The 21,079-nt window shown below is 39.8% G+C and overlaps 1 protein-coding gene and 1 pseudogene across 2 annotated transcripts in view; one reads left to right on the forward strand and one right to left on the reverse strand.

Annotated features, from left to right (window-relative positions):
* Window positions 1–756, forward strand: part of LOC148147633 (uncharacterized) — a 119,124-nt pseudogene extending 118,368 nt beyond the window's left edge.
* Window positions 1–21,079, reverse strand: part of LOC122560192 (disks large-associated protein 4-like) — a 590,484-nt gene that overhangs the window by 487,056 nt on the left and 82,349 nt on the right. The gene's annotated exons all lie outside the window — the stretch shown is intronic.

Genomic DNA, 21,079 nt, shown 5'->3' on the forward strand with positions numbered 1-21,079 from the left:
AACCAGGAGCCCCCCTCAGACCCATAGTCTCGCTACCTGGAAACACCAACTTACAGATTAGCTAAGGAGCTACACTAAATACTAAAACACTTAGTAGAAAACTCACGCCACTCCATTCATTCCACCCAAGAGTTCTCAAAGACCATCAAAGACACTAAGATAGAAGAGGATGAAATAATGGTCTCCTTTGATGTAACAGCCCTGTTTACATCTATCAACATTAACCTGTCCAAAGAAACACTGACTGCACTATTAGAAGACCCAAAGACACATACACCAAACACCACTAACTTCATCAGCAAGGACACTATCGTCAAGCTAGTGGACATATGCCTTACCACCCACTTCACCTTCAACAAGAAAACCTATAGACAAACCAATGGAACAATGGGACCTCCGATATCAGGATTCTTAGCAGAGACAGTAATGCAGAGACTCAAACAAACAGCTCTGCCAACCATCCAACCCAAACTTTGGATCCGTTACATGGATGACATCTTTGCCATCACTAAACAAAACAAATTAGAGGAAACCATCAAGACCATAAATAATACCCTCACTGGCATAAAATTCACTAAAGAGAAGGAAAACAACAACAAACTGCCATTCCTAGATGTCACAGTAGAGTGAACAGCCAATGGGGAACTTCAAACCAGCATCTACAGGAAAACAACAATTATGGACCAAATATTAAACTACAGAAGCAATCATCCCAACATCCACAAACGAAGCTGGATCAGAACATTATTCCAATGAGCCGCCATACACTGCAGCACAGAGGAACTACGCAGAACAGAGGAAAATCACCTATACAGTGTATTCAAAAAGAACGGGTACCCAATGAACACAGTCTGCAGATTTCTCAGCAACAAACCCAAACAAGCAGACAAAACATGTCCAGAAACCCTAGCCACTCTCCCCTACATCAAAGACATTTCGGAAATGACTGCCAGACTACTCAGACCCCTTGGCATCATGGTAGCCCACAAACCCACCAACACACTTAAACAGCAGCTGATGAATTTGAAAGACCCTATACAGACAAGAAGCAAAACTAATGTTATTTACAAAATATCATGCAAGGACTGTAACAAACACTACATTGGACAGAGGCAGAAAACTAGCCACCAGGATACTTGAACATCAACTAGCCACAAAACGACATGATCCTCTGTCATTAGTATCCTGCAGCACCAGCCAGCAAGTAGCACCAACACTATGATAAACATATAAACATATGAATATTAACATGTGTGAACAGATTGATGAGAAAATACCTATAAAAAAACCTCCTTTATGCTCACATGGTCTGGCCTACATGAGAGTCCCAGATCCACAGCAATGCGGTTGACTTATCATTGCGAAATGGCCGAGACAGCCAATTAGTTGAAGGGCAACAAAATCAGAACTTGCCAACAATGATCACATTCCATATAGGAACAAAACAAAATGTTCCTGCTTGCTAATACTCAGTTATGAGGTGTGTGGTGATATGTTACACGTGGTTCCCCTTGCTTCCTCCTTTACACTAACACTGACAAAATGTATTTGTCAATGAGTTGTGCATTCGGTAAGTGCACTTGTCATAGCATTGAGAATTTAAAGTGATGCTGGTGCACTTTGTAATTTTTGTGCAATTCATATATGCCAGTGGAATACTATGTGTTGGCAGAAAAAGATCCCCCACAGGGAGATTTATATAAAAACATTCGTAAGCAAAGAAGATATCGACAAAATGGTTTTAAGTTGCATCGGGTATCAATAAGACCATCAGTCAAAACACTGTTTATTTTCCAGGAACAACGAGTCTCAGGCCTGGCAGACATTTTGTCTTGCACAAAACATTCAGAGTAATTGACCAAAATTAGCAAAATCAAATGTGACCTATAGATATCTGAATATAATGTAGCACTTAAGCACCACGCAAAAAAGATGGAGATTGAGTGCTGAATTTTCCTGAATCTATAATGTCAGGTTTAACACTACAGCCAGGATAACAGAGGGAGCTGCATCAGGATAGCTTCCCAACAAATTTCTATTACAGGGAAAAATTCCCAGAGTGCCTGAGGCAGCCAACTAGTCGGGGACCCTCAGCTTTCTGACCTGAAAAATAAAAGTCACCTTCTCCCCGCTTCAACTCAATGCGGGTGGAAACCTTGAGGCAGGCTGGAGCAGATTGGAACCAGAGGCTCCACAAGCCCCTCAGTGAACAGTATAATGGTGCTGATGAGAGGGAAAGGCCTATAAGAACAGGATGAAGGAAGTCAGCCCCTGCTGCATCTGAGCTTGTGATCCCAAGATTTCAGCTCACAGTCCCGACTCTATTGGTGATGAAATGGAGTTTCTCACGACCAATGTGCAAAACTGCATTTTTAAAGAGGAACATTTCTCAATATGTGAGAAGTCAGTCACATCCAATACCAATTAAAATCATGTAGTATAGAGCTATGCTGCCTTGAAAAGTATTTTTTTGAAAATTAATAAGCATTAATAATGCATCATGGCCTGTACTACTATACCTAATCTGACATTTTAATTTACACAGTGTCACGATAAATTTTCCTCCAGAACTTGAAAAGTCTCCTGGCAAAAACAAAATGTGGGGCATTGTGATATTCACCAGCACTGGAATAGAAGCAGAATTTATAGTGGCATCAATCCAAATTTTGAACCATCAAGTCACAAGTTGTTGTAATGGTTTCAGTTCTTAATGAAATGTCGTAAAACTGCACCTGTGATGGACAAATTAACTTGGTCACTTCAAAATCATCTTTTGTCTCCATTTGATCTGATACATCTGATTTGATAAAATATTTTTTTTTTTGAATCACAAAATGCTGACAATATGTTTCAAGCAGATAAACACAAGGCACAAATGTTAGACTGGCAAAAATTCACTTGTAAAATTGATTGGTACCAAATTCCAATTTTCCACTCGACAGATAAATCAAGCAGAGAATATATTTAAACTTGAAAAATAGCCTAAGGTGCCACTGGTCAAATGAGTGAAACATTTTCTTTCCAAACTTGCGATAATGAAGAAATCATTTATGAAATAATCGTGTCATCTACTGGGCAATTTACATTAACCATACAGACATGCATTTTCTTTGTCACTTCTGCCATGAAGTTCTTATTATCTTCACAGTGCAGTCATGCAAATCAAAAGAACTACTTTACATGCATATTGGACAGTTCTCAAAGCATATTTGAAAAGTAGATGCATTATTTGCTGACCAGTCAAAAACAAAAGTGTGACTACAGTCATTTCACGAAATCAAATCAGTTGACAAGATAGTTTGGGAAATTCTTTGATATTTTAAGATAATCAAGTCAAAAGGCACAAATTAGATTTTACATTATTAAGTGTTTACTTCACATCCTTAAGTAAGGACTATCAGCAAGCAGATATAATTACAATGACACCATAACCTTTTCCTGGCTGTGGATTATTTTAAAATGTACTCATGGATATGAACATATTAGCGAGAACAGCATTGCATATCCATCCCAAACTGCCCTCAAGAAGGTGATGGTGAGATGTATTCTTGTATTGGATGTAGGCACATTCATAGTGCTGCTGGGATAGGTGTTCCAGAAATTTGCATCAAGATTAGAGTGGTGCTGGAAAAGCACAGCAGGTCAGGCAGCATCAGAGGAGCAGGAAAATCAACGTTTCGGGCAAACGTCCTTTGTCTGGAATGAGGCTGGGAGCCTCGGGGTGGAGAAATAAATGGGATGGGGGGTGTGTGATGGGGCTGGGGGGGGAAGGTAACTGAGAGTGCAATAGGTATGGAGGTGGGGGTGAAGGTGATAAGTTGGAGAGGAGAGTGGAGCAGATAGGTGGGAAGGAAGATTGACAGATCAACAGGTCATGAGGATGGTGTTGAACTGGAAGGTTGGAACTGGGGTAAGGTGGGGGGAGGGGAAATGAGGAAACTGGTGAAGTCCATACTGATGCCATGGGGTTGAAGGGTCCCGAGGCGGAAGATGAGGTGTTCTTCCTCCAGGCTTCGGGTAATGAGGGAATGGCGATGAAGGAGGCCCAGGACCTGGATGTCCTCGGCAGTGTGGGAGAGGGAGTTAAAATGTTCAGCCATGGGGCGGTGGGGTTGATTGGTGTGGGTGTCCCAGAGACATTCTCTGAAGCGCTCTGCGAGTAGGCGACCAGGCTTCCCAATGTCGAGGAGAACACATTGGGAGCAACGGATACAGTAATTTCCAGAAATTTGACCCACCGATGAAGGAATAGTGATATATTTCCAACTTAGGATGGTGTGTGGCTTGGAGGGGAACTTGCAGATGCTGGTATTTCTGCTGTCCTTGTCCTAGGTGGTTGTGGTTATGGGTTTGTAAGGTGCTGTTAAAGGAACCTTAGTGAGAGGTTGCAGTGCATCTTGTAGAGGAAACACCCTACTGATATTGTTTGTTGATAGCAAAGGGAGTCAAGGTCAAAGGTTATGGATGGGTGCCAATCAAGTGCATTGCTTTGGCTTGGATAGTGTTGAGTTAGAAGTGAGTGAGTTCTGAGGAAGAGTCACTGAGCTCAAAATGTTAACATTGATTTCTCTCCAGACCTGCTGCGATTTTCCAGCAATTTCTGCTTTTGTTTTTGATTTCCAGCATCTGTAGTTCTTTCAGTTTTTTGAGGTTTAAATGTTTTTTTGCACTGCACACCAAATTGGAGATTGCTAAAACAGTGCAAGAGTATGGATAGACCAGATGTTAGATGTTTTTCCACTATAGGCTTGAGAGTCTCTAGAACACGTTGTTATGTTCTCTCTGCATTCCCTCAAGAAGGAGTTCCTGACTGGGACAGAGATCTCACTATGTGCAAGCATGGAGTATTCTATCACACTCACGACTTGTGCCTTATAGATGGTGAATGTGCTTTAGGGAGTCAGTTGCAATATTCACCTCAGGATTCCTAGCCTCAGACCTGCTCTTACAGCTACATTATTTATTTGACTGATCCAGTTCTGTTTCTGCAAACCACCACGATGATGATAGTTGGGCATTTAGTGATGATAATACCATTTAATGTCTGGGGAGATATTTAGGTTATCATTTATTGGAGAAGGTCATTGCTTGGCACGTGCTAATCTGTACTCTTTCTGCTTGGAAACTAATCCAGAAACAGAGCAGTTTAAGTAGGTGTGGTAATATTACATTTTCCAGAGCAGCTTAGAAAGAGAAATAAAGTGCAGTGTAAAGTTTCTAATCTAGGATAATGGGAGTCTAATGGTGTAAGGTGTTTCTTTAAGGCAGAAAAACACAGACATCAAACTTCAAATTTTAGGGCAAGTATTCTGCTCTGAATTAACCACTCATGATAAGAACAGCCCCAACACCCATCAAAAAGAAAACTGGCATCAGTAAGATATAAGAAATACTGTCCTATCAAAAACATTTTCAAACGTTATATTTCATGCTGCAAACTGTTCGACAGAGTTATGTTGACAGATTGACACCAACATTTTCACCTCACCAAACGCAACACATTTGTGAGTAAACTCCTGTAAACAGTATCCAAGCCAACACTAATGACTAATTAAAATATCTGAGTTTATAAAATCCAAACAGGATGAACTTAAAGGAAGACTATGCTTGGTGCACCATGTTGTCACCTAATTTTGAGGCGGTGCAGTGGTAGAGCCCCAACCTCTGAGCCATGTGGTCCCGGTTCAAGACCCATCTGCATCAGAGGTGTGTAATAATATTTATCAACAGGGTGACTAAAATACAAAGAAATACTTGAAAATTTGAATGCAGATTAAGTTATTTAGAATGGTAATAGTATTTTTAATGTTATTTATGGGATATAGTGCACACAAGTAAATAAATAATGATAAATTTGGATAAAACATTGCTCAGATCACAGTTAAAAAGAACATTATCTGGTCCTCTGGACTTTACAGGGGTATGTGGGCCTTTGAAGCCCTGGTTTTTTTTCTATTCCAGAACTCAAAGAGCTAAATGAGAGAACTGAAGTCTAAAACCTACACACTTTTATGAGCTCTTGCTGACAGAAATACACCTTCAAATAGGTACCTCCTACATATTCAATCTGTGATACACAGAAGCACAAGTAAATAACAATTAATGCCAACCACTTGGACACAATTAAACAGCAAATTATTAAACTTGACAGTAAGTGCATTGTGGTGCAGTGACTCCTGGACTGGGAGCCCCAGGTTCAAGTCCCACCTGCTCCACAGGTAGGATATCTGGTCGGCATGGACAGATTGGACCGAAGGGTCTGTTTCTGTGTTGTATATCTCTATTACTCTATGACTCTATAACAGGTTGATTAGAAAACTTGGTTTACTTTTAAAAAGAATTAAAAATAAATGCATATTACACTTGACAATAGGTAAGGCTCTTCTGGCACAGTGGTAGTGCCACTACTTCTGGATCAGGTGGGGCAAGATTAAAGTCCCAGTTGCTCCAGAGGTTTGTCACACAAGCTGCCTAAACAGTTGATTAGGAAAATATTAGATTCTGACAGGGCCCTACAATTTAGTTGGTGAAAAGATGTTTTCCTTGTGAAGAAATCTGAAATAAAGATGCATAATTTCCAAAGTCAGGATAGAGTTGAGGGTGGATTTCATCGCTCAGATGTTTATTGATTTTTGGAATTCTCTATCCCAGAAAGCAGTGATGGCTGGTTTTTGAATATATTCAAAGCTGAGGCAGAGTTTTAAAAAGAAAGAAGAAAAAAATTAAACCTTGCAGAGAGGCTGTTGTGTTGCAGTGGTAGTGCCCTGACCTATGAACCAAGAGGCCTGGGTTCAAGGCCTAACTGCACCCAAATGAGCAATAACATCAGTGAGTGGCTTGATTAGAAACAAAATGTTTCTTAATAGTGGGCCCTGTCCTCCTTTCCATCACAAATTACTCAACAGCAGCTTTCATTCTACCAAGTTTTACCTGCTAACATCCTCTTCACATCTGATTCACCAGGGCAGATACCCAATGAGCATTTAATGATGTTCAGCTGTCTTTGTAGACCTTATGCCCGCAACGCCGTTTCTCCTGCTCCCTGGATGCTGCCTGACTGGCTGTGCTTTCCCAGCACCACACTCTCCACTCTGTCAACTGGTCTCACACAATAACGCCCAGATGAGTTTGGATATAATCCCTAATATTTCAATCAACCACCTTCTCCAAACAACTTTCATTGATTGAGGGAAAAATCAAAATGAAGCAGAGTAAATGAAATAAAGCTGGCAGAATCAGTTCTCCTTCACAGAAGTGAATCTCCTGTTGAATTATTAGAAAATAAATATGACAGGGAGAAGACATCTAACGGAAAAATCATTAGCACAAAATCTACTTAGACAGCTGTGGCTTTGAGGCAATAAGTCGCTCAGTTATAACAAACTATCAAAAAAAACGGATCTCTTCCCATCGCTGATTGACTAATGAGCTATCAAAACAACAGTAACACTGAAGGTAGTCTGCATATAGAATACCAATGTTGCAGTGGGAGCAAAATCACCTTCAATTTTACACATTCATCTGGATTTGAAAATATACATTGATCTCATGTTGTGTAATAGGTAAGAAGATAAATCCTTGCATGTCTGGCAATAAGCAGTTTCATTGATAGTAATACTGTCATTTCTAACATATTATTAAGCACAAGTTAAAAATTGACACTCCAACCTAAAATGAGGCATGCAGTGTATCTTGTGGCAACTAATAGCCATTTGGATTTCCGGTCGCTCTATTATAGGGAGGATATTACCAGGCTAAAAGGGTTCAGAAAACATTTAGCAGGATGTTGCTGGGAATGGACGTTAGAGTTATTGGGAGTGGCTGGACAGGCTGGGATGTTTTTCACTGGAGCACAGGCGGCTCAGAGGTGATCTCATAGAGGTTTTTAAAATCATGAGGGATACAGGTAAGGAGAATGGCAGGTATAGTTTCCCTATGGTGGGGGATTTCATGAATAGGGGCATAATTTTAGTTGAAAGGAGAATGATTTAAAAAGTTCATGATGGCCAACTTTTTTTTATGCAGAGAGTGGTTCATGTATGGAATGAACTTCCAGAGAAAGTGGTGGATGCGGGTACAGTTACAACATTTCAAAGACATGTGGATAGGTACATGAATAAGAAATGTTTGGAGGGATTATGGTCACCATGGACAGGTTGGACCGAAGAGTCTTTTTCTATGCTGTATGATTCTATTACCCCATGACTCTATAAACTGACATAAGAACTATCCATCAAAACATGATGCAATCTTGTATAGGATTAGCATTTGGAGTCATAGTGATGTACAGCATGGAAACAGACCCTTCGGTCCAACCCGTCCATGCCGACCAGATATCCCAACCCAATCTAGTGCCACCTGCCAGCACCCGGCCCATATCCCTCCAAACCCTTCCTATTCATATACCCATCCAAATGCCTCTTAAATGTTGTAATTGTACCAGCCTCCACCACATCCTTTGGCAGCTCATTTCATACACGTACCACCCTCTGCGTGAAAAGGTTGCCCCGTAGGTCTATTATAAAGGATGAAATTACTGCACATCTGGATAGTAGTAACAGGATAGGATAGAGTCAGCATGGATTTATGAAGGGGAAATCATGCTTGACTAATCTTCTTGAATTTTTTGAGGATGTAACTATGAAGTTGGACGAGGGAAATCCAGTAGATGTAGTGTACCTGGACTTTCAGAAAGTCCCACACAGGAGGTTAGTGAGTAAAATTAGGGCGCATGGTATTGGGGGCAAAGTACTAACTTGGATTGAAAATTGGTTGGCTAATAGGAAACAAAGAGTAGTGATAAACGGCTCCATTTCGGAATGGCAGGTAGTGACCAGTGGGGTACCGCAGGGATCCGTGCTGGGACCGCAGCTTTTTACAATATATGTTAATGATATAGAAGATGGTATCAGCAATAACATTAGCAAATTTGCTGATGATACAAAGCTGGGTGGCAGGGTGAAATGTGATGAGGATGTTAGGAGATTACAGGGTGACCTGGACAAGTTAGGTGAGTGGGCAGATGCATGGCAGATGCAGTTTAATGTGGATAAATGTATGGTTATCCACTTTGGTCGCAAGATCAGAAAGGCAGACTACTACCTCAATGGAATTAATTTATGCAAAGGGGCAGTACAGAGAGATCTGGGTGTTCTTGTACACCAGTCAATGAAGGCAAGCATGCAGGTACAGCAGGTAGTGAAGAAGGCTAATAGCATGCTGGCCTTCATAACAAGAGGAAATGAGTATAGAAGCAAAAAGGTGCTTCTGCAGCTGTACAGGGCCCTGGTGAGACCACACCTGGAGTACTGTGTGCAGTTCTGGTCTCCAAATTTGAGAAAAGACATTCTGGCTATTGAGGGAGTGCAGCGTAGGTTCACGAGGTCAATTCCTGGAATGCCAGGATTACCTTACACTGAAAGACTGAAGCGACTGGGCTTGTATACCCTTGAGTTTCGAAGATTGAGAGGGGAGCTGATTGAGACGTATAAGATTATGAAAGGATTGGACACTCTGGCAGTAGGAAACATATTTCCACTGATGGGTGAGTGCCGAACCAGAGGACACAGCTTAAAAATACGGGGTAGACCATTTAGGACAGAGCTCAGAAGAAACTTCTTCACCCAGAGAGTGGTGGCTGTGTGGAATGCTCTGCCCCAGAAGGCAGTGGAGGCCCACTCTCTGGATTCATTTAAGAAAGAGTTGGATAGAGCTCTCAAAGATAGTGGAATCAAGGGTTATGGAGATAAGGCAGGAACAGGATACTGATTAGGAATGATCAGCCATGATTATATTGAATGGCGGTGCAGGCTCGAAGGGCTGAATGGACTACTCCTGCACCTATTGTCTATTGTCTATTGTCTATTGTCTCTTTTTTATCTTTCCCTTCTCACCCTAAACCTATGCCCTCTAGTTCTGGGCTCCCTGAGCCCAGGGAAAAGACTTTGTCTATTTATCCTATCCTTATCCCTCACAATTTTGTAAACCTCTATAAGGTCACCCCTCAGCCTCCGACGCTCCAGGGAAAACAGCCCCAGCCTGTTCAGCCTCTCCCTATAGCTCAGATCCTCCAACCCTACCAACATTCTTGTAAATCTTTTCTGAACCCTTTAAAGTTTCACAACATCTTTCCGACAGGAAGGAGACCAGAATTGCACGCAATATTGCAACATTGGCCTAACCAATGTCCTGTACAGCCACAACATGACCTCCCAACTCCTGTACTCAATACTCTGACCAAAACGCCGCCTTCACTATCCTATCTACCTGCGACTCCACTTTCAAGGAGCTATGAACCTACACTCCAAGGTCTCTTTGTTCAGCAACACTCCCTAGGACCTTACCATTAAGTGTATAAGTCCTACTAAGATTTGCTTTCCCAAAATGCAACACCGCGCACTTATCTGAATTAAACTCCATCTGCCACTTCTCAGCCCATTGGCCCATCTGGTCCAGATCCTGTTGTAATTTGAGGTAATCATCTTCGCTGTCCACTACACCTCCAAGTTTGGTGTCATCTGCAAACTTACTAACTGTACCTCTTATGGCTTTCTGTCAATATTTCCAACCCGCTTTGTCAATGCACTGGCTGCTTCCCACTTGACTCCACTAACCTCAGTTGTACTAGTAGCTGAATGACAATAACACATCTTAGCCAAGGTAACACCACTACAGATTGGCAAGGTCCAATTCACTAAAAATACATCAACTTGTCAGAAACAAGGTATTATTAAACATTTGTTCCATTTTCATTATTGGTGTGTAAAAGGACTACAGAGCTTGTTGGTGAGAGAGAATCCAACTCAGTCCAGTGCTCTTAAATTGTTGCTGCACTTAGAAGGATGAACTCTATTTTTCTCAAGTCTGTAGTTTATGGTTCAGGAAAGATTTTTGCTGTTTACAATCTATGAGAGAATTGAATCTTTTAGCAAAGATAACCAATTGATAGTGAATGGATAAAGTAAGGAAATAGTGATATCTAATCAGGCAAAATTTTCTGCTCAAAGTGTCTGCAGAAAGCAGAGTTGGAGGCTGATATGAAGAATTAATCTTGATTATTTTCCTTCCACTGAATCTTGATAACAAAGCCAATTGTAATTCACATTGTTGGCTTTTTAAAAGATCAACAAGGAAAGGGAAAATAGAATATAAGAGAAGTTAACTAAAATTCAATAATAAATTGAAAGTGTTTTTTTCAAATATTTGAAGAGGAAAAGAACAAGTGAAGTAAGAGTTCTTACTAAAATTCTGAGTTAAATGATTTTGGATATTGGGCTTGAATACATAGGATGAAATCGTGAATAAAATTTAGCAGTAATTACAAACAAATAGAACAAAACATTTTAAAAAGCCATGATGCTTGAAGGAGGAAATGGATTTGTTAGTTCTTTTACAAATATCAAACTTTGCATAAGAATTGTTTTGGGAGTTTTGAGAGTGGCCAACCATGGAAGAGGCAGACATCCACGTTTATTCTAAATTTTCAGGGCAAGAGCCATAATTTAAAACAAAACACAGCTGTGACTGCTTGAGAATAGTGATTATGAAATTGGTTTTGAAAACCTCCAAGGAATTCTGTCCTATCCTGTATCTGCAATTTCATTTCCAACCTCAAGGGATTGAACTGCAGACTCAGACAAGCTCCCACTGATGGCAATGCGATCGTGACTACATAAATTATTTTGGTGAGGTTGAGCGGTCAGAACATGAGGTATAATTCTTTTGCTTTTCTTCAAAACAATGATGAGATCCATTATTTCTGCTTGAGGGGACACATGGGCCTCAAGTTAATACCTCAACTGAAACATGGCACCAATACCAGTGCAGCTCTCCCTCAGTATTGTACTTGAGTGTAAGCCTTGATTTTTGTACTTAAGTCCTGGGATGTAACTTAAATCCATAACATTTTGACTCAGAAGGAGCCTGTTGTCAACTGAACCATGGTTAACACTTCAGACTTTGGAATTACTGAAGGTATGTGAGAAAGCCATTGACACAAGCTTTGGCAGTAAATGGCCTGAAGTTGGACATCCATGTTTGATGTTTCAGGGCGGTGCAGTGGCTTAGGGGTTAGTGTTAGTAATACTGCCTTAGAGTGCCAGGAACCCAGGTTTGATTTCAATCCAGGATGACTGTTTATGTGGAGTTTGTACATTCCCCCCCGTGTCTGCATGGGTTTCTTCAATGTGCACCAGTTTCCTCCCACTGTCCAAAGATGTGCAGATTAGATAGATTGCCATGCTAAATTGCCCCATAGTGTCTAGGGTTAGGCAGGGGGGTGGGTTAACCATGGTAAATGTAGGGTTACGGGTACAGAGTGGGGGCTGGGCCTGAGTGGGATGCTTTTCGGGCAGTCATTGCAGATTTGATGGGCCAAATGGCCTTTTTCTGCCGTGTAGGCATTCAATGATTCAGAGTTCAGAAACTCATCACAGGATCAAATAAGATGTGGAGATTGTGGATAGTCTGGCCCAACCCAAGATGGTGGCTGGAAAAGGTGGGTGGAATTAGTTATGAAGGTACAAGCATGGCTGGGACTGAAGATTTTGGTTTTAGTCTTCCCCTGGTTTAACTGGAGAAAACTGCAGCTTATCCAAGACTGGATAACAGATCTGATGACTTAGGAAGTAGAAAGGGGAGTACTCGAAAACAACATGGGCAGTAAAACTGCCAGAAAGGAATGTCTTTTCGTCTTACAGTCAATAGAACATCACTTTCCCCTGTAGAAAGTTTAAATAACCAAATTTGTAGAGTGATTAAAACAATGAAAAGGAAAGCTCATGGTTGCTGATGCATGTTAAGGAAATAAGATTGGAAGAAAAGGCAACAAACCTCACAGGTTAAAATAAAATGGAGATGCTCTTTGGAGAAAACTGAACTGCTTATGGTCATCTGGCTTGAGGTATTGACAGATGAAATTAAATTTATTCAGAAGTTTACTTGCTTTGTTCATAATTGTTGATCTTTTTGAATGCCCTATCGTTTTTCTGTGTGTTTGTATGCACATGTGTCAGAATTTTGAGGTTTAAGTTTAAAGATTGATCACTCAAATTGACCTCAAGTGAGTTGATGGTGACTTTTGATCTGTTGTCAAGTGATATAACATGGAAGCAGACTACTCGGTCCTACTTATCATGCCAACCAGACATCCCAATCTGACCAAGTGCCATTTGCCAGCACCTGGCCCATATCCCTCTCAACCCATCCTATTCATATACCCATCCAGGTGCCTTTTAAATGTTGTAATTGTGTCAGCCTCCACCGCATCCTTTGACACCTCATTCTACACACACACACACACCCTCTGCATGAAAAGTTGCCCCTTGTGTCCTTTTTCAGTCATTCCTCTCTCACCTTAAACTTCTGTCTTCTAATTTTGGACTCCCCAACCTTAGGGCAAAAGACCTTGGCTATACACACTATCTAGGCCCCTCATGATTTTCTTCACCTCTATAAGGTTAGACGTCAGTCTTCAATGTTCCAGGAAAAAAAAGCCCTCGCTTTTTCAGCCTTTCCTTATAACTCAAACTCCTCAGTCCTGGTAACATCCTTGTAAATTTGTTCTGCATTCCCTCAAGGTTAATAACATCCTTCCTATAGAAGGGCAACCAGAATTGTACACAGTATTCCAAAGGTGGCCTAACAAATGTCCTGTACAGCAACAACAAGACATCCCAACTCCTAACCTCAGTGCATTGACCAATGTGGACAAGCGTGTCAAATGTCTTCTTCAACACCTTGTCTATCTGTGACTCTACTTTCAAGGAACTATGCACCTGCACTCCTAAGTCTCTTTGTTCAGCAACACACCCCAGGGCCCTACCATTAACTATATAAATCCTTTCCTGGTTTGCCTTACCAAAATGCAACACATCACATTTAACTAAATTAAACTTCATCTGCCACTTAGCAGCTCAGTGGCCCATCTGATCAAAGTCCCATTGTACTCAGAAGTAATCCACGTCTCTGTCCACTACACCAGATATTTTAGTGTCATCTACAAAGTTACTTGCCATACCTCTTATATTCAAATCCAAATCATTTATATAAATGATGAAAATCATTGGATCCAGCGCTCATCCTTGTGGCACACTGCTGGTCATAGGTCTCCAGTCTGTAAAACAACCCTCCACCATCATTATCTGTCTCTTACCTTCAAGCCAATTTTGTATCCAATCTGTTGCTCTGCAGCAATCAAAATTAGTTAAAGAGGAGCATTACCATGTTGTAAGAAGTTGTGTTCACTGATTGTCTCAATTATTTAAGAATGGAATAGGTGTTAGTTCATGTATATTTTCAGTTTAGCCAGAATGAAACAAATTTTCTAAATTCAAATGTAATTCTCAGCTTTCAAATGCCCAGAGATATAAAAACATCATAAGCAGAGCTTTTGTATTATCTGGAATTACATTATATCTTCCTTTCAACTTGAAACCCATCCAAGCATGCCCCACACTCTTACATGATTCAGTTTTGTATCTGAGATTGAATGTGTAAGTCAATGGACTCAAATTCTTTCATTAAACACAAAAACCACCAGCAAGGGGAATACATGACGTTGCAGGACCATTTTGATCAAAGAAGCACAGCTGATAACCAAGCTAACTAAATATTGCAAAATTCTGCCAGAGTTCCAAACAATATCTTAACAGTCTAAAAAAAAATTCTTGGAAATGTTAATTAAAAAAAAAACTCTGAACAGTATTCAGTAAAATGCAATGGTTATATAATGCTGCTGGGGCTTCAAAGTAACTGGAAAGTTGCTCAGATTGAAAATTCAAATGACTTAAAAATATCATGTTATATAAACTGAATGGCAAACCTGTTTTAAAAGTTATCATTTGAACAAACATGTCTAAAACAATACCACATACTGCTACAACATTATCAACTCACGAGATTGCCATTCACAGTAAGAAATTGGGCCAGAACAGTTGTTTTGCATTCAAGATCTCAGCTATTCACCTCGCAAAATACTTACCTTTAAATCTGAATGATAATTGTAGTCATCGCAATTACACTCTCGACTGAATGATTCATTAACAACAGAATGCGCATAGGGTGACAGCACCAAGTTCCAACATTCTGACTCACTTACTCCTAGCAAGGCTCCATGTCAGGATATCCTATTGCTAAGACTTCCATTTTGTCCAAAACTTAGAATTGTGTCAATCAAGTGGATCCATTATTCCACTATACTTCAAGAAAATCACATCTGACATATGACTCAACAGACTTAGTGCATAAAACCACAGATTAACAAGCAATATAGTTTTTCTTGCAAAATTATAAGGAAACTAATCTGCCCATTGATGTAAATAATCAGTTTTTATTATCAATGCTTAAAAGTCAAACAACATAACTACAATTGTTTGTCCTTGATTTGAGTTATTATTTAAATTTGAAGGGATAACTTTCAGTGATTCTGGATGTAAATTTTGGGTCTTCCTGCAGTTTGAAAAGTTTAACTTCTATATCATTTCTACAAAATTCAAAATTTCTTGCATCCAACAACCAGTTAACATATTTGTGATAATACTTTTGTATGCATTTTTATGCTGTTGAAGCAATCAGGGAACAGCCTGAAAGAGTTGTTATATTCGAGTCCCACTGGTGATTGCTACATTTGAATGTTCCTTTGCATTGCAGGGCTTATTGCAAGATTGTCAATACGTCACTCAAAATAGTTCCTGGGTCACAGTTAGTTGAAGAAGGATGACACAAGCTGATGCAAAACAAAATATACTGCTGAAAAGGTGACTGAATGGAGCTGGTGTAGTTAGACACTTAATGGTAAGTCAAGAGCAGTCGGATGGCTCTGTGCTGTTAGAACTCAAAGACATTTTAGGAGGTGGTTGGCAGATAAGTGTTGGAGTCCGAGCTCTTGAAATATCCTGGAAAAAGCGGAGGCTCAGAAACAGCCATGTGCCCTCAAGAGTTCAGGATGGTTGTGAAATAGGTGAAGATTTAAACTGCTGAGCTGGATTTAGATTGCATGAAACAAATCCAATGGCAGAAATGGTTTGGTGAAGGTCGCTGTTTCAGAAAAGCTGGAGTTGTGTCTGTGAATAAGTGCCAGAGTGTAGCTTCCAACAATCCAAAGAATGTGGTTCTTCAGAGGAAAGTGAACCACTAGAACATGAGCAGTCATTGTGGCAGTCCATGACTCTTGATGGAATTTCAAGGCCAGAGTCAGGAAACATGAAACATCATAGTTCCTTGTGAAATTTTATTGAGACTTGGTGACCTGGTGTTGTTTACATCTGAATGGGAGAGGAGAGGGGGCAGGAGGATAAAATGGAGAGATTGCTATGAGATCTGTCTTGATCTATCTTGAAGACAAAGAGCTCTATTATAAAGGGAACCATGCTCTTCAATGACATTAACGTGTCTCTCTAGAAAAGGTATTACAGCTACTTGCACATGAGTAAGTGCAGTGCCAGAAGCCTGTTCTCATAATTAGAGAAGAACATACACCACTTTCTGCCTTCAGCTTTGGATAAAAACTATACCAGTAGCACTGAAGATCACAACTGCACTTTAAAGTACAGCCACTTTCTACTGGAGTCAAAAGCATTTTAAATTTTTAACATTTTTGAGAAATAATCTCTGTTTTATAACATCATATTTAACTGTTTTATACTGGACCTTTTCTACATCCCGGACCTAAACTTAACTTCAGCTGCTTGGAAGGTGTTGCCCATTACATACATTTAAATCCAATTTAACGTCAATTTCAAAGGCCGTGGAAATCAACTATTGTCCATTTTTTTAAATGTAGAAACACAAAAACTAGGAGGAGCCAGCCATTCAGCCCTGATCCATGATCATGGGTGATCCTTTATCTCAATACTATATTCCCATTTTTTCCCATACCCTTTCATCTATTTCCAGTGTGTGTACAGCCTTAACATTTCACGTGGCTAACTCTGAACATCAGAATATGAACAAAGAAAGAATTTGAAAAGTGAAAAGTCCAACTAGCTGTTACATTCCCATCAAGCAGTATGAGAAATTCATGCAAAATGGACAAAATCCCATTTGGGGACTGAGGTTGGTGGAGGAAATTTAGTTAGGCGAAGTCAAAATTCAGATTCCCTACAGCAGAATGAAAGATTAAGTTCTCCGAAGTTTAAAGATGGTTTAAACATCCTGCTGGCAAGCATTGGAAAGATCTTTCTTCTTTGCATGTTTTGCATGCTCATTAAAAAGTGAGCATTACGTTCCCTGCTCAAATAACTTCTACACTAGTGATCAATAGATAACTTCTCATGGTTGCCAATACGTGGCATGTAACAAGGTAGTCATGCTCCTGAACTCTGGAATAAGTAGCTACTGCATTGTCTTCTGTTCATCTATGCCAAGCCATGACTGAGACCTGATGGTGGCAGTCTAAGTTGTGCAGGTCCACTGAGGATGACTGAAGAAGGGAGAATGGAGTGTAATAAATACAGTCAAGGAGGCTGGCCAAGAGTAGAAGTCTGTCTTGGAAATGGAGCCAAGTGGCTAACTGACTGGGGAAGAGAGGAGGGTCCAGAATGTTTAACTACAGACATCCATTGTGAGAGTCAAACTGATGCACCAGCCTTTCAGGGGACAAATGTCTGTCTGGGTACCCTTTAGATATGGTGCCAGTACTTTCACCCCATAAGGGGGACCAGCTTCTTGCCTTTCTTGTCATAAGATTAGGTGTTCTCCTTACACATTGATAGATAATGAGATATATAATAACTGCAAGAAAAGCCATCCTGCCCTGAACAGAAGTGATGCTCACTTCAATGCCCACTACCAAACTTGTACTCCACAAAGGAAGATACTGCAAATTTGATGCTTCAGGTTTTGTGTCAATGACCATTGTATTCATTGCAAGATTCTATCTGTGTGTCAGCACAAATCTTCAGGAGAAGACCAGAGGTCAGTTGTAGAAAAAAATGTTATTTGATATTCCCGAAATCATTGGGAGGAAGATATTTTAATCTGACCACATTCTTCAATGACAGTGCACTGCAGCACAACGGAAATATACTCAATGCTAATATTGCACTGACTGAAACAATATTTCTTACCAAATACCTTTAATATGCTGCACATTTCAGAGTTCTGATCTAAATTTCACTCCATTTTCACCTAACATTAGTACACACTGCTACAGAATAAAACATGTCATCCGCATTTGATGTTCAACTTAATTAAAGCTATTTTTGGTAAATTCAGATGATAATTTTGGAACTGGATTCTCATTAGTCAACTTATTTGATCATATGGAGCAGCTTATTAGAAGCTGAAAACATCTTATCACAGTTTAATTCTACTGGCTTTCAGCAAACAACCTCAGCAAAAAAATTTGGAGGTCCATTTTAATACCCAGTAACATTGTGCCTGATCCATGTGTTATACAGTCAAGATTAGAGTGGTGCTGGAAATGCAAAGCAGGTCAGGCAGCATTCGAGGAGCAGAAAAATCGATATTTTGGGCAGGAGCCTGACCTGCTGTGCATTTAAAGATAGGAGACAGAGGGTGGTGATGAAGTGTGGTTTTTAGGACGATGACCATCAGTGTGCCACAAGGATCAGTGCTGTGTCCAATGCTTTTTGTCATGAATATAAAATGACTTGTATGTGAATATAGGAGAAATGGTTAATAAGTTTGTAGATGACGCCAAAGTTGTTGCTGCACTGTCATAGACAGTGAAGAAGGTTATCTCAGAGTACAATGGGAATTTGATCAGATGGGCCGATGGGCCGAGGACTGGCAGATGGAGTTTAATTTAGATAAATGTGAAATGCTGCATTTTGGAAAGCATGGCAGGACTTACATAGTTAATGGTAGGGTCTAGGGGAGTTTTGCTTTGGGTGCAGGTTCCTTGAAGCTGGAGTCGCAGGTAAACAGGATAGTGAATAAGGCGTTTAATACACTTGCCTTTTCAGTCGGTGCATTGAGTATAGGAGTTGGGAGGTCATGTTGCAGCCGTATAGGACTTTGGTTCAGTCACTTTTGGAATACTATGTTCAATTCTGGTCTCCCTGCTATATGAAAGATGTTGTGAAACTTAAAAGGGTTCAGAACAGATTTACAAGCATGTTGCTAGCAATGGAAAGTTTGAGCTTTAGGAAGAGGCTGAATAGAATGGAACTATTTTCCCTGGAGCATTAGTCATTGAGGGTGACCTTATAGAGGTTTATAAAATCATGAGAGAACGGATAGGGTGAATAACCGTGGGCTTTTTCCCAAGGTAGGGTAGTCTAGAACTACAGGGCAGAGGTTCAAGGTGTGAAGGAAAAGATATAAAAGGGATCTAAGGGGCAACTTTTTAACACAGAGACTGGTGCGTGTATGGAATAAGATGCCAGAGGAAGTACTGGAGGCTAATACAGTTGGAGGCTAAAAAACATTTAAAAGGCATCTGGATAGGTATATGAATAGGATGACTTTGGAGGAATATGGGCCAAATGCTGGCAAATGGGATTAGATTAATTTAAATTATCTGGTCAGCATGGACAAGTTCAACCAAAGGATCTGCTTCCATGTTATACAACTCTACGACTCTATGATTCAAATGCTGAAGTTACTTACTTAATAAATAGCTGTTAAACTTCATGGTTTAAGTGGATACAGACACACCTTAGCAACAGAACAACAGATCACACATTGAGTGAAAATTGCCAAAACTCTCCAAACATTGCATCTTTTAATGAATTTACAGAGGAACAGAAAACAGACAAGACAAATGGATTGGGAATAGGAAAACATTCTGAGCTCCATGTAAATGCAAGGAGACACCACTGTGTTATTGCATGAAGCAGAAAGACTCAAAATTAAATTGCAATACTTTTGGTTGGCTCCAAAATATTGTGACTTATTATGAATATTATTTGAAGAATTTTATATTGTTAGTTGCCAATTCATTTATTAAAACAATACATAAGATATAGTGATTTGCTTTCAAACGTTATAAAGGCATAATAATAAGTTATGTAAACTTGATCCAAATTAGGAAATGAAGAGCGCCTATTGTACAAATGTTATGCTAAGAGAATTTTTTTGGTGATATCAGTATTGTCATTACAACGTCGCATAAAGTTTCACAATTATATGCCATGACTAAATGGTCTTAAAACTGTAAAATTCCCAAAATGCTATGAATAGCATGATTGCAGAGCAAAGAAGGGCTGACATATTACTGCTGTGAGAGATTGCATTTAAATTGTATACTTTTTGGGATACAAAACAATATCAACTAGTGTTCAGCTCCACCACCATTTACACAATTATCAACATGGACTGTACCCTGCAAATGTACAGATAATTTAGAGGAGTAATTTTGGAATCTCATTATTTTTCTGACTAAACCTATGCATATTCTCCATTGACAATCTCAATGTCTGTTTGGCAATATTTACTTTCAGAGGATTCCTCTCAAAGTCCTGATCACTGAAGTACATACCTCTCCTACGGTTAGTGCTAAAAGACAAATTTACATGCTTCTTTAAGTTATAGAAGTGCACCAGTTTTAGTTCCCTTTGTTAGTAAGGAGGAAAAACAAAGTCTAATCAATTAAGTACCCTTAGTACAAATACAATACTGCAGCACAAAAATCAATGTCTTGAGAGATGTTGTCCCTCTCATCTTTAAATCTGCCAATATCACCTCTTTTCAAAGAACCAGTGCTGTAAGGTTTTGGTATACAAAGTTAAAAATCACACAACACCAGGTTATAGTCCAACAGTTTTATTTGAAAGCACTAGCTTTCGGAGCGCTGCTCCTTCATCAGGCGGTTGTGGAGTATGATGAAGGAGCAGCACTCCGAAAATGAGTGCTTCTAGTTAAACCTGTTGGACTATAACCTGATATTGTGTGTGATTTTTAACTTTGTACACCCCAGTACAACACCGGCATCTCCAAATCAGGTTTTGGTATGACATTGATATTTGCATTATAAGTATACATTGAGCTGATTGCACTGTCACATAATAGTTCAAAGTAGCATTACGATGAAAATAATTTTATAGGTCCAATTTGAACTCACCTCTACCTTTGATATTAACTAATATTGGTCACTGTTTCCACTCTTTAGGTATTC

The sequence above is a fragment of the Chiloscyllium plagiosum genome, unplaced genomic scaffold (assembly GCF_037043375.1).
Source record: "Chiloscyllium plagiosum isolate Xiang-an unplaced genomic scaffold, Cpla_swu_hap1 HiC_scaffold_15, whole genome shotgun sequence".
Taxonomy (NCBI): domain Eukaryota; kingdom Metazoa; phylum Chordata; class Chondrichthyes; order Orectolobiformes; family Hemiscylliidae; genus Chiloscyllium; species Chiloscyllium plagiosum.